Consider the following 11,919-nt stretch of genomic DNA (forward strand, 5'->3'; position numbering starts at 1 on the left):
CAGTCCAGAGACATTCCCAATGACTGGAAAAGGGGAAACATAAGCCCTATTTTTAAAAAGGGAAAAAAGAAGACCTGGGGTACTACAGGCCAGTCAGTCTTACCTCTGTGCCCACAAAGATCATGGAGCAAATCCTTCTGGAAACTATGCTAAGGCACATGGAAACTAAGGAGGTGATTGGTGACAGCTGACATAGCATCACTAAGGGCAAATCGTGCCTGACCAATTTGGTGGCCTTCTATGATAGGGTTACAGCGCTGGTGGATAAACTAAGAGCAACTGACATCATCTACCTAGAGTTGTGCAAAGCATCTGACACTGTCCCGCACAACATCCTTGTCTCCAAAATGGAGAGACATGGACTTGATGGATGGACCACTTGGTAGATAAGGAGGATTTGATGGATGGGCCACTTGCTGGATGGTTTCACTCAAAGACTTGTGGTCAACAGCTCGATGTCCAAGTGGAGACCAGTGACGAGTGGCGTTCCTCAGTGGTTGGTATTGGAACCAGCACTATTTAACATCTTTGTTGGTGACGTGGACAGTGGGATTGAGTGCACCCTCAGGAAGTTTGCCGATGACACCAAGCTGTGTGCTGCGGTCAACACACTGGCGGGAAGGGATGCCATCCAGAGGGACCTTGACAGGCTTGAGAGGTGGGCCTGTGCGAACCTCATGAAGTTCAACAAGGCCAAGTGCAAGGTCCTTGCACATGGGTTGGGGCAATCCCAAGCACAAATACAGACTGAGCAGAGAATGGATTGAGAGCAGCCCTGTGGAGAAGGACTTGGGGATGTTTGTTGATGAGAAGCTGAACATGACCAGGTAATGCATGTTTGCAGCCCAGAAAGCAAACTGCATCCTGGGCTGCATCAAATGAAGTGTGACCAGCAGGTCAAAGGAGGTGATTGTGCCCCTCTACTCCACACTTGTGAGACCCCACGTGGAGTACTGCGTTCAACTCTGGGGTCCCCAACATAAGAAGGACATGAACCTGTTGGAATGAGTCCAGAGGAGGGCCATGAAGATGATCAGAGGGCTGGAGCACCTCTCCTATGAAGACAGGCTGAGAGAGATGGGGTTGTTCAGCCTGGAGAAGAGAAGGCTCCGGGGAGACCTTATAGCAGCCTTCCAGTACCTAAAGGGGGCCTACAGGAAAGATGGGAAGGGACTCTTTATCAGAGAGTGTAGTGGTACGACAAGGCTTTAAATTGAAAGAAGGTAGATTTAGATTAGATGTAAGGAAGAAATTCTTTACTGTAAGGGTGGTGGGGCACTGGGACAGGTTGCCCAGAGAAGTTGTGGATGCCCCATCCCTGGAAGTGTTAAAGGCCGGGTTGGCTGGGGCTTTGAGCATCCTGGTCTAGTGGAAGGTGTCCCTGCCCATGTCAGGGATGTTTGGAACTAGATGATCTTAAAATGTCCTTTCCAACCCAACCTATTCTATGATTCTATGATTACTCTTGCTAACGTTTTACTTTAGGGCCTTTTATAGGTTTGGCAGAATGAGGAGGCACTTAAAGTGCAGTTTCCTCTTACCACAACATAAAATGACAAAGTGGGTTTTTTAAGTCTAGAATTATAAATGTGTACATGAGTGCCTACCTGACTGGAGCTTTTCACTTCTGTGGGCTGGATGCCAGTTTATTGCACAGTCATTTCTGTTGATTACTTGGCATCATTATAGCTAATCAAAGACTTTTATTTTCATGTCTTAGCTGAGGCATATGAACTAGTTTAATAATACTCAGAAAACATAAAGTAGTGACATTAAATGCATTGCTTTGATGTTTTTGCGAAGAACCTGCTATCTGGTTGTTACCTTTTTCCTCATTCCTGCTTCCGTTTCGTCCCAGTCCTACTATTGAATTAATGCAATCTAGGCCTATAGTAAACAGCCTAACAGACAGATCATGGCACTCTGATGCATTGTTATAGGGAAGCTGAAATTTGTCACAGGGGGAAGTGAACTGGAACTGATTTTAGCTTCCCATTCAACTTCTCAAGAATGCAAGAAAAAGAAAAGCAAGGGGAGGTGGGACGGAAAGGGGAGGAAGACTTTAAATAGTATTCTTGATGTTTTGAAATAATGATCATTGGCACTAATGCTGAAAAGCTTATAAACTACTGCCTTATGTGGATTAAAGAAGTAGAAAGGCCAGCTCCTTCTTAGGCAGAGTACTTTGTAGTGCTATCTCAGTTTTGGGGTTTATGATGGATTTCAATAGGCTTACATTTTCTAACAAGTCTATGACCACCAGTGCCCTTTATGGCTCTCCCAGTGCACACTCTGACCACCTGCGAGGGAGAGGAAACTCATCTTGCTGCTTGTAATCCAGATCCAGCACTTGGAGCTAGAAACATTACTTTTCTTGGGCTGTTATCTACTCATATCATTTACCGTATGAAGTAATGTGGATTGTAACAGAAATGGGGAGCAGTGGCAATACGAATCAAGGTTAGTCTGGAGCTCTTGGCAATGCAGAGGAACACAGATTTAAACAAAATTTCTTCCTTCAGCCCTCTCTGTTCCTTTGCTCCAAACTTCAACACACTCTTTTCTATGCTGTGAGATGCCCCTGCCTTCTGTGATTTTTCAAATAGCTTTCAACAGTTTTTGAATACTACCATTACTGAGGAATTACATCCTTTCTTGGGATCAAACTGTTCTGGCAATTTTGGCGTACTTGCAATGTCAGCCAGGCTGCCTTCCCTGCTAGCAGGCTGACTGTGCAAACACTGGTGGGAGCCTAGTCAGCCCCCAGCTTTGCCAGGACAGAAAGCTCTCTCACAACAAAGTACTTCTCACCATGTGTAGGAGAGCTGTATAGACACAGGAACCCATCCGACAGGGGAGAGACAGACATCTGTAAAGTGAGAGGATAGCTAATTTGAGACAGAAGGTGATATGTCTGTATGAAATGATAAACTCTGTTGGGGACTGGGTTCTGAGTTGTTAAAGTTATTCTCTAAAGAGCCTGTGGGGGTGTTTGACAGGTGGCAGCCCTGACCAGGAAAGCAGTTTGCCATCTCCTTGAAGGACTGTTGTGGGGAAGGCGGTGAGTGCTCTGCGGACAGCGGGCTGATGGGGCTGTGCTCCCCTGGGATGGCTGCAAACAGGCTTCGTGGTGCTGAGGTTTGTGCAAGTCAGTGCTGTGAACTCAGGCCCAGGTACAGAGCCTGTGTCACTCTGGAGCACCTGATACTGGAGGGGGGTAAACTGAGGTAGCAAACACTGCAAAGGATGAAGTTCTGTGATGGCCTTCGCAGAGACCCTGGTTCAGGAAATCCTCCTGCCTCCTTGTTCCCATCCTCAGCCACGACTCCCATTCCATGCCACAGCTGCCTCTCCCCTCATCTGTGCTGCTAAAATTGCCGCTGGACAAGCTGTAAACCTGACCTCTATACCAGGATTTTTCCTCTTTGAAGTTTTCTGGTCAGCTTTTCCACTGTCTTGCCAAATGCACTCACAGGGTGTTTGCACAAGCCAACCCATTAAAGAAAAAGATCTGATTTAAGTTATTTTCATCCTCAATTCACCCCCAGTTGTTAGTTCTGCACCTGCCTGAACTTCCTGCTCCTCCAGTTATGCCTGCTATAAAAAACATTTCATTACCAATCTGGCTCATAAAATGGTCAAACAAATGGTATATCGCGCTGGCATCATGGAAGTGGAATAGCAGGAATGAGCATTAAGGGACAGTCTGGAGACTGGAATGATTAAATCTGTACCCACTGCACCAGCTCATGTGGCCACAGTCTGAGAATTAAGGTAGTCCCACCTGAAACTCTCCAGAAATGCAAAAATTTTTTTAGTAAGAGAGTGTAACAGAAGATGATGTGGAAGGAAGCTAGCTGGTCTAGCAGAGACAGCTCTTCACTCTGTGAGCAGCAGGAATCAGCAAAAGGGGATATCTGACTCCCAGACCTCCTGCCAGACTCATCTTCTGGCAAATATCTGTGCATGAAAATGTCAAACTCACATGCTTTTCTTCACAAGTTAGTTGTTGACTAGTTCTGTCTATGTTGGGATGACAAAACAGCAGTACCCAGAAATGGAGGGATAAATTGGTTTTGGTGCCATCAGCTTTTATGGCGTGAACTTTTCTGTGTAGTCTCATAGCATAAGATTTTCAGAGCTGCATGGTGACTGACGCAGGCCTCTTTTCTACTCCTTGATGCTGAGACATTAGATGGACCCTGGACTTTGTGCTTTTTCCCAATGGAAAATAGACTTCATTTTTGTACAGACTCACACAGGCAGGTATGGCTGGGGAGGCCTAGGCCTCACCTGTGTAGTAGGAAGCAGAAAGAAAAAGAAGTTTGTGGAAAAGCATAATTATACAAAAGGCTCAGACAAAGCAATTTCCCTGATCTGGCATGAAGGGGTGACACCAGACCCAAGACAGCTTGCATCTTGGGACTATTGCTTTCAAATAGCTATAGCTTTCATGTGCTTTGAAAGTAAAGTCACTGTGGTTATGAAAGTCCTGTTAAGAAATAAAGAAATCATTTCTTCCCTGCTATGCTCTCTTCCTAAATTTAAGCAATGATGTTTCCTAGGTTGGGTGCATGTCTGGGAAAGTTTAAAAGCAATTGGCTTGGGTTCAAAGAACAAGACATATGGGAAAGTGGTCTCCCTTTCTTTGCAACAAAATCATAAAAAACTGTGCCTGGAGGAATGGGCATTATAATGAAATAGTGACAGACACTTGTCAATCTTCTTTTCTATTAAAGATAAATAAAACTAGTGAGCTGGTCCACTTGTCAGACCAATTTGTGGTAGAACAGGGTTATCCAGTGCAATGTCAGGCTACAATATAACAACAATTGATGTTAGAAGAGAAAAACTTAATTTCATCTTTTCTGAAGGCGACTCTTGAGAAGCTTCCGTTTACTCTTCCATTTAGGCAATTTTTGAACTAAATTTTGTTCTTTCACAAAGGATTCAAAAATATTGTTTTCCTGAAATCTCGTAAAACACTGAGGTATCTATCTCAGAAATAGACTTGAGGAAATTTGATACAAATTATGAAGCTTTCTTTAGGACTTCTGACCAGATGCACTAGAAGACATTCCACCCTTAGAGATAATGCTTCCCTGTCATTGCCTCCATATGGTTTTGGCATGAATCAGCCTTTTGACTTAAGTTGAGCTACTTAAGGATATCTTGTGTAATGTTTATGTGGCCATAAATGAGCAAGACCTCTTTGCTAGGAACAACATATTCCTTGAGGGGAAACAATCCAAGGGTTAAGTGCAGTACCTGTGGGATGACATTCTGTACAGCTGAAGTCCAGACCAGCCTTTTAAAAGAAAATAATGTTTTCCACTTTTCTGTGAAAAACACCTGCAACTGCGGAATGGTTTGCAGAGTAATAGGATTTGTTTTTCTTAGATGTAAGGAAAAAAACACATTTATTTTTCCCTGTTCCACTTCAAATTTGTGACAAAGTGTTTGCTGTGAGGTTTTTAACAGAATTCAATAAGCTTAGTAGAATGAGGCTGTCAAGAATGGCTGTCAGATGCGGTTGAAGTTCTTGTGACCTAGGGCTGAAAAAGAACAAATTACCAGAAACAAGTGGACTTTATCCATGGTAGATTTGGACCATGTTTGCAATGCATATTTATAGTTTGAATTATGCTGTGGTATAAGATTGTTGTGTTCATATAGGGAAACACTCAGTCAACTTGTATGAAAGTTATTCACCAACTTGGTTGTGTAAGAACTCTTTCTCCTGGAATTTACTGCGTTTGTTCTATAAATATTTTAGAGTAGGAAAGTTTGTGGTCATTCTGATGTTTAAAAAAATCAGTAGTTAGGGTGTGAAAATCATTTTCCTGCAATTGTAGGGTTTTTTTGTTAGGTGAACAAAGAGATGTGACTTGGTTTCATTTACCTGCAGACCCTTTTGATATATGAAGCATATTCTTTCATTTTTCATGGTGGACCTTTGACTGTTCTTTCGCTTGTGTTTCAATATGACTTGAAAAGAAGCACTTGCTTTTAAACAACTTGGTATGTTGAAAATGAAGCTATCTGGAAAAGTGGAGGAAATTGGGAAAATCAGGAGTCTATTGCTTAAAGCTGAGCAAGAGCAAACTTACTCAGTTCTGCTTTCCAAAAGGGCTTTCTTAAAAAGATTGATGTAGAAGGCCTAAAATAATAGTCTCAAATAAAGAACATGTTCCTTCTCTTATTTGAGTTGGCTTTGATAAATACCCATGTAAAAGAATTGCAGTTTTTTGACTTTCAGGTGTTTGGAACTGTTGCTTACTGGTCATCATCTTTATGTTTTCATTTTACATATAATTGTTGATAAACCCCATGTTGATAAGCTCTTTTGTGTCACTGATCATTGTAAATAACTTGAGTATGGTTTGAGTTTTTTTCTGCAAGTTGAAAAGTTTTTATAATCTTTTTTTGATCCATAGTATATCTATACAATGCAGACAGATAGACCATGGTTGAAACTTAATGAAGAACCTAGAAAGAAGTCTTCTACCACATCTTCTTATATTGTGATTTGTCTCCCATATGCTGGTAATAGCAATGTCTTGATGGACAGCTGGAGAAGTAGTATTAGAAGCAACTGCCATGGATACTCCATATCCTGGCTGAGAAAATGCACCCTGATCATGCTAACCAGGAGGAATCCCTGAATCCTCAAGGGAAAGCATCCATGTTTGTATATTCAGTGAATATCTCTTAGAATTTAGATATGAAAGCATAATTAAATTGTTATGCTATTCTGAGTATCACTGGAAGTCTCATATAAGCACAACAAAACCCTAAGTCTCCTGACCCAAAAGAGCATTTAGACTTATACATCTTTTAGACTTGGTGGCTACTGCCTGAGACTTGGAAGTAGACTGGATGCCCTGTGGTGCAGCTTTCACAAGGGAGAAAGAACTGCCTCTTTTCTCCTGACACTGGGTTAGTGGATGAGTTCAGCTGAGGAGGTTGGGCAATCACCCAAATTAGAGCAGAGATATAAATATTAGCAGAGCATTCTCATGGGAGGTCCATAGAATTTAAAATTGGCTTCCTTGATTGGTCTCAGAGCCTGACAGAGCTTGGCAGACCCATGTATTTTCTCAGGCATTAAATGAGCATGGCTTGGATTATCTCCTTAAATGTTTTCTTTCTTTTTGGTGAAGTATAGAAATTGTGGAATGACTTAAAAAAAAAAAAAAGAAAAAGAAAATGGAAAGTTTGTATCCTGAATCCATATTTATCATAGAAGAAAGGGCTAGGAAAGATCTCAGAAGGTCACCTAGTCCATTTTCCTATCCCAAGGCAGGATTAATGATACATGAAGTAGATTTCCCACGCTGTGGTGCACTGGTGATGCATGAACCCCTTAAAAGTGAGTGTAGCAGTGCTGCACAGAGTTACAGCATTCTGGGGCAAAACTTCAGTGTGCCGGAAATACTATTTTCAGGAGATCATTTGGGATAGGCTTGCTGAGCCTGCAGCAATGGAAGGGAGGCCTGTAATTGATTGAGGCTGTTCAGCCTTGGAGGACAGCGAGAGCAGCTGAGAGTGCTGGATGCAGCAGGATGCATCCCTGTCTCCTGCTGTTCAGCTGGGCTTTCTGCCTGTGGCGGTTTTCCTGGCTTGCTTCTCTTAGCTAGTGCTATAGCTGCAGTCCATGGGTTTCTCAGCCACTCTGGCTAAATGTGTCTGTGTCCATTCCCTGGCACTGAAACTGCCCGGTGGGGAGCAGCCCTTGCTCTCTTTCTTATGCTCTGCCACCCCTCAAAACAAGGTGGCCACCTGCAGGACAACTGCCTGTTGGGAGTGACATGTGGCCCATTTGGACTCCAAAAACATGCACAGGAGAGAGAAAAGCAGTTTGTTTGGGAGCCCAAAACATGTCCAGGGATCATTTTAATAATTTAATAGAAAAGGTAACTGAGGCCCTGTGCCTGGGTACGTTCCCTGTTGCAACTCAGTTTACTTCAATGGATGTAGCCCCTGCCCTGTAGGTGCAGCCCCTCCCTGTACCACCTTGCAGACTTCCTTTATGCATGATCTCTCTGTATGAAGTGATCTTGTCATCCTGGCAAACATACATCCCTATCTGCCTGGGGCTTTTTACTTGAGTAGATTTTTCTCTAGCAATTTTCTACATATTCTGGTCTGTGGCTTCTTCCTGCATTCAGTTTACCCCAAGGCTCAGATGACCTGTGCTACAAAGAGATGCATACAAGCAGTTATTGCAGATGGTGTTAGTGAGTGCTGGTCACCTGAATGCTGATAACTTGCTGCTGTGATCTTTAACCTATTCTGCTCATAGTGCCTGCTTTGGGGACGCCACCAGTCCTATGATCCAAAATTCCCTCAGGGACCCTGGGGCAGGGACAATACAGGTGCAGTAAAAGAGCACAGTTCTGGGGACAAGGAGTTGCCTTTGCTAGTCAAGTGAAGAGGACACCATAGGAGGTTGAGAAAGATGGGGTTTGTGGGAGAGGGATGTGGAGTGAGGTTTCCATCTGACAAAGGATGTGGGAGGTGATAGGGTAATAGAGAGTCTAGTGGCTAGACACTGATTCATATCACCCACTGACAAGGATGGTCAGGAAAGCAGTCTGTGCAGTGTTTGAGATAACATACACAGCTGCTAGATCATCAGGGTGCTGATGGCCAGTGCTGATGGGGAAGTGCAACCTTGGCTTTTGGGTAGAAGAGGCAGGCTGTGTTACCACATTGCACAGGATGGCACTACAAGATCCTGTATCATTGCAACCACATATTCCATACTAAAATAAAGGAGCTGACCAAAAAAGACCTTTTGAAATGGAGGTCTGCCATGCCTGAAAACCTTACTTCTCAGAAGGGTAAGTATCTAATGGAGGTACCACCTTTTTTGTATCTGCTGAAGGAGGCAGATGAGGGACAGAGACACTCCTAAGACCATATCTTGAACTGACAGAGGCAAATTTTTCTCTTGGAAAAAAAAGGAAAGCTGATAGCTTTCAGCCCTGTGAAGAGAACATCCTCAGGGAGTCAGTTTAGAAAGGCATACTATACCATGCTGGCACCCTATTATGACTTTGAGATTGAAGATGTAGATTTATAATCTTAGCTTTTGATAGTGACTATTTTAGTGAGTATTTTGTGAAGAAATACAAGGTAGCCGGGCCCGTGCCTATTGTCATGGCTTTACTTCCATAGTGCAGTGTTGGGCTTCCATCTCTGTTGCAGGAGGGGAAAGAGTTATGCCAAGCAATGTTGTTGCTCAATGGCCTGTTAGATACTTTTCCTTTGAGGTGCAAAACTAACAGAAGCAGAGCTGACTTTGGCTAGCACTTGACTGCCCCTACAATGGTGTCCTTCTGTCTGACAAGGGCTTTTTTTCACTTCGCTTTTCTGTAGTTCCATACTGTGATTTGGCAGAGCATTTTGGCAACCTGGTCTCCCACCTAGTTTAACATCGTGATGTTCAGAAGACAAGTGATCCTCCGAGAACTGCAGTGTGTGTGCTATTAGGAAACACTGTAATTAATGTCTGCTGAAATGTTAATATTGAAATGTAACATACAATAATTCCCTGTTCTGAATTTCTGAACCACAGCAGATTGCATCGTGTATTATGATGTCCTCAAGGTAGTAAAGTATTTACGGGCATGCAAAAGAGAAATTCTTTCCTAAATCTTGTATCAGAAGATTTAGAGAAAGAAATCTACCTTTAAAATTATTAAAATTTTTGAACGTAAAGGTATGGCATCAGCAAGCTTTTGAATGGTCCTTCTGACACTATCACCAGTCACCAGGGAATCCAGCTGCTCAGAAATGGCATCATAGTTCTCATATTGGCACTTTTCCTGCTTTGCTCCTCTTATATTGCTATATTACTTGCAGAGAGCTGTTGCGTTCTAGATTCCCAGCCAAATAAATAATGACTATGGCTTCATTTAGCAATTGAGACCTTTACATCTGTAAGTTAGCTATTTTTCAGAATTGTGTGCAGACTGAAAACCTTGAGGATGAGGAATGGCTTTATTACATATGTGGCTGTAATGTGATCATATAGCACAGCTAAATTTTTTTAACATAGAAAGTATTGTTATATTAAAAACCCAAACTTTAATGATGGTATTGTAATCTGTCTGGCACAGGTTGCTGCTAGGGAAGAATACATTTAGATGTATAAGTTAAATTTCATTACTAAAATAACTTTCTGAAGTTTGGTCTGAGACTGTGTGTTATATTTCTGGAGTAACTAAGAATATCACCAACACATCTCTGAACTCACCTTTCACTCCACACACAAGGAAAATATTTTTGATTATCTTGTCTTTCACATACATTGGTTGTATTTCAACAAGAACAGTCAGGAAAGCAAATTGAAACTCGTAAGTATTCCAGAGAGGAAAGTGAATAATTACAAGAAGAAAGTGAATAAACAAATAAGTTATGGTTGGAAACCTCTGTGATGAGCTTCACATCAAATAATAGTATCACTTTGGCTTTTTAAAACAATGTTCTGTAGTGTTACTGGGAAAACTGCAAAATACAGCACCTTAATCAAGTTGACTAGAGTCTTTAAGTACAAACTGAAAATTAATTTGTACTTCTTTGCATTTTTTTAACAGAGCCCAAAGAAACTGTAATGTGTTTCACAAACCTTCTCTTACAGAAGTCTTAATAGACTATCAGGGTCTACTAAAGGCTTCTCCCCAAAAATTCCTCTCCCCTTCTCCACTAGTTATCAGCTCTGTGTCCCTTTGGTCACCTTTCAGCAGAGTTCAGTCTTTGTAGGTATAGGATAAAGGGAAATGACCTTGGCATTAATCAGTGATTTAAATGAATACAGTCATAGGAAGGAGATGTCTGTATCCCACAAAGGGCTCCCAGCCTAAAACCCACATCATTCAGCCTCATGTGGGAAAACTGTTTTACCTGTGTGGAGCTACTTAAATGCGTTGGGCCATGTGAAGAAAAAGAAATCAATGGTCTGGAAAATATTATCCATGCTGGAAAATGTGTAATGAGATGCTGCCAATAGCTCATCTGCGTAAGCACTAGGAGCACAGTCATGAACATCTGTTGAAAGCACACAAACTTTGTCTGTGCTAGTTGCTTGGCACTCGTGTAGCTGAGCTGCTGCTGAAAGCTGGGTACGAGCTGTCAGAAGAGAGAATAGGACTGATCTACTTGGTGCTATGAATGCAACTTTGCCTTTGCCTCCTGGTTACAAGTCTTCAGGGTAGTATCAGGTTTGTATTCCTCCTGTCCACTGAAAACCTGACAAAGTAGGCCTCTAGTGAAAATTTCAATATGAGACAACCTTTGACTCTATAAACATGTTCTTGGCTGTTAAGTCTAAACTAGAGTTAAGCAGACAATACCAGGAGCCACAGATCAAATACAGCTTTTGTGGAAGTGGATGTTGCTTCATTTACTCCTGTTTTATTTAGGACTGAAGCTCATTAGATGCTCAACTACTAAGAAGGTATGGCTGAGGATCTTGAATTACAAAATTGCCTTGTCCACTCTCCCAACTGAGGGAGCTCTCAGCAGTGATGGCTGAAGTGAAATGTGACCAAACAGTTTGGGAACTGGAGAATATGTAAGCTGAACACTTTTGTAATGACAGCTATACAGTCCTTCCAGCAAAGTTATGCTATAGATGAGGCAGATAGGTGGATAGGTGATTACTGCCATTGAGGCAGATGGGTGGATAGGTGATTACTGCCATTGAGGCTATATGGAATCCACAGGACTTTTCCAGGAAGAAGACTTCCAAGCTTGTCTGTAACTCTGCATCTCACAAAATCTTTTCATGCAAACATTAAATATGATACACTGTATACATTTCAATATGCATCTTCTTCTAGGCTAATTATGCCTACTCTTTTTCTCAGTGTCTCTGGGCTTACTAGGAGCTGGACACCTGCATTTCTTTGA

Source organism: Haliaeetus albicilla, chromosome 3 (assembly GCF_947461875.1).
Source record: "Haliaeetus albicilla chromosome 3, bHalAlb1.1, whole genome shotgun sequence".
Lineage (NCBI taxonomy): Eukaryota > Metazoa > Chordata > Aves > Accipitriformes > Accipitridae > Haliaeetus > Haliaeetus albicilla.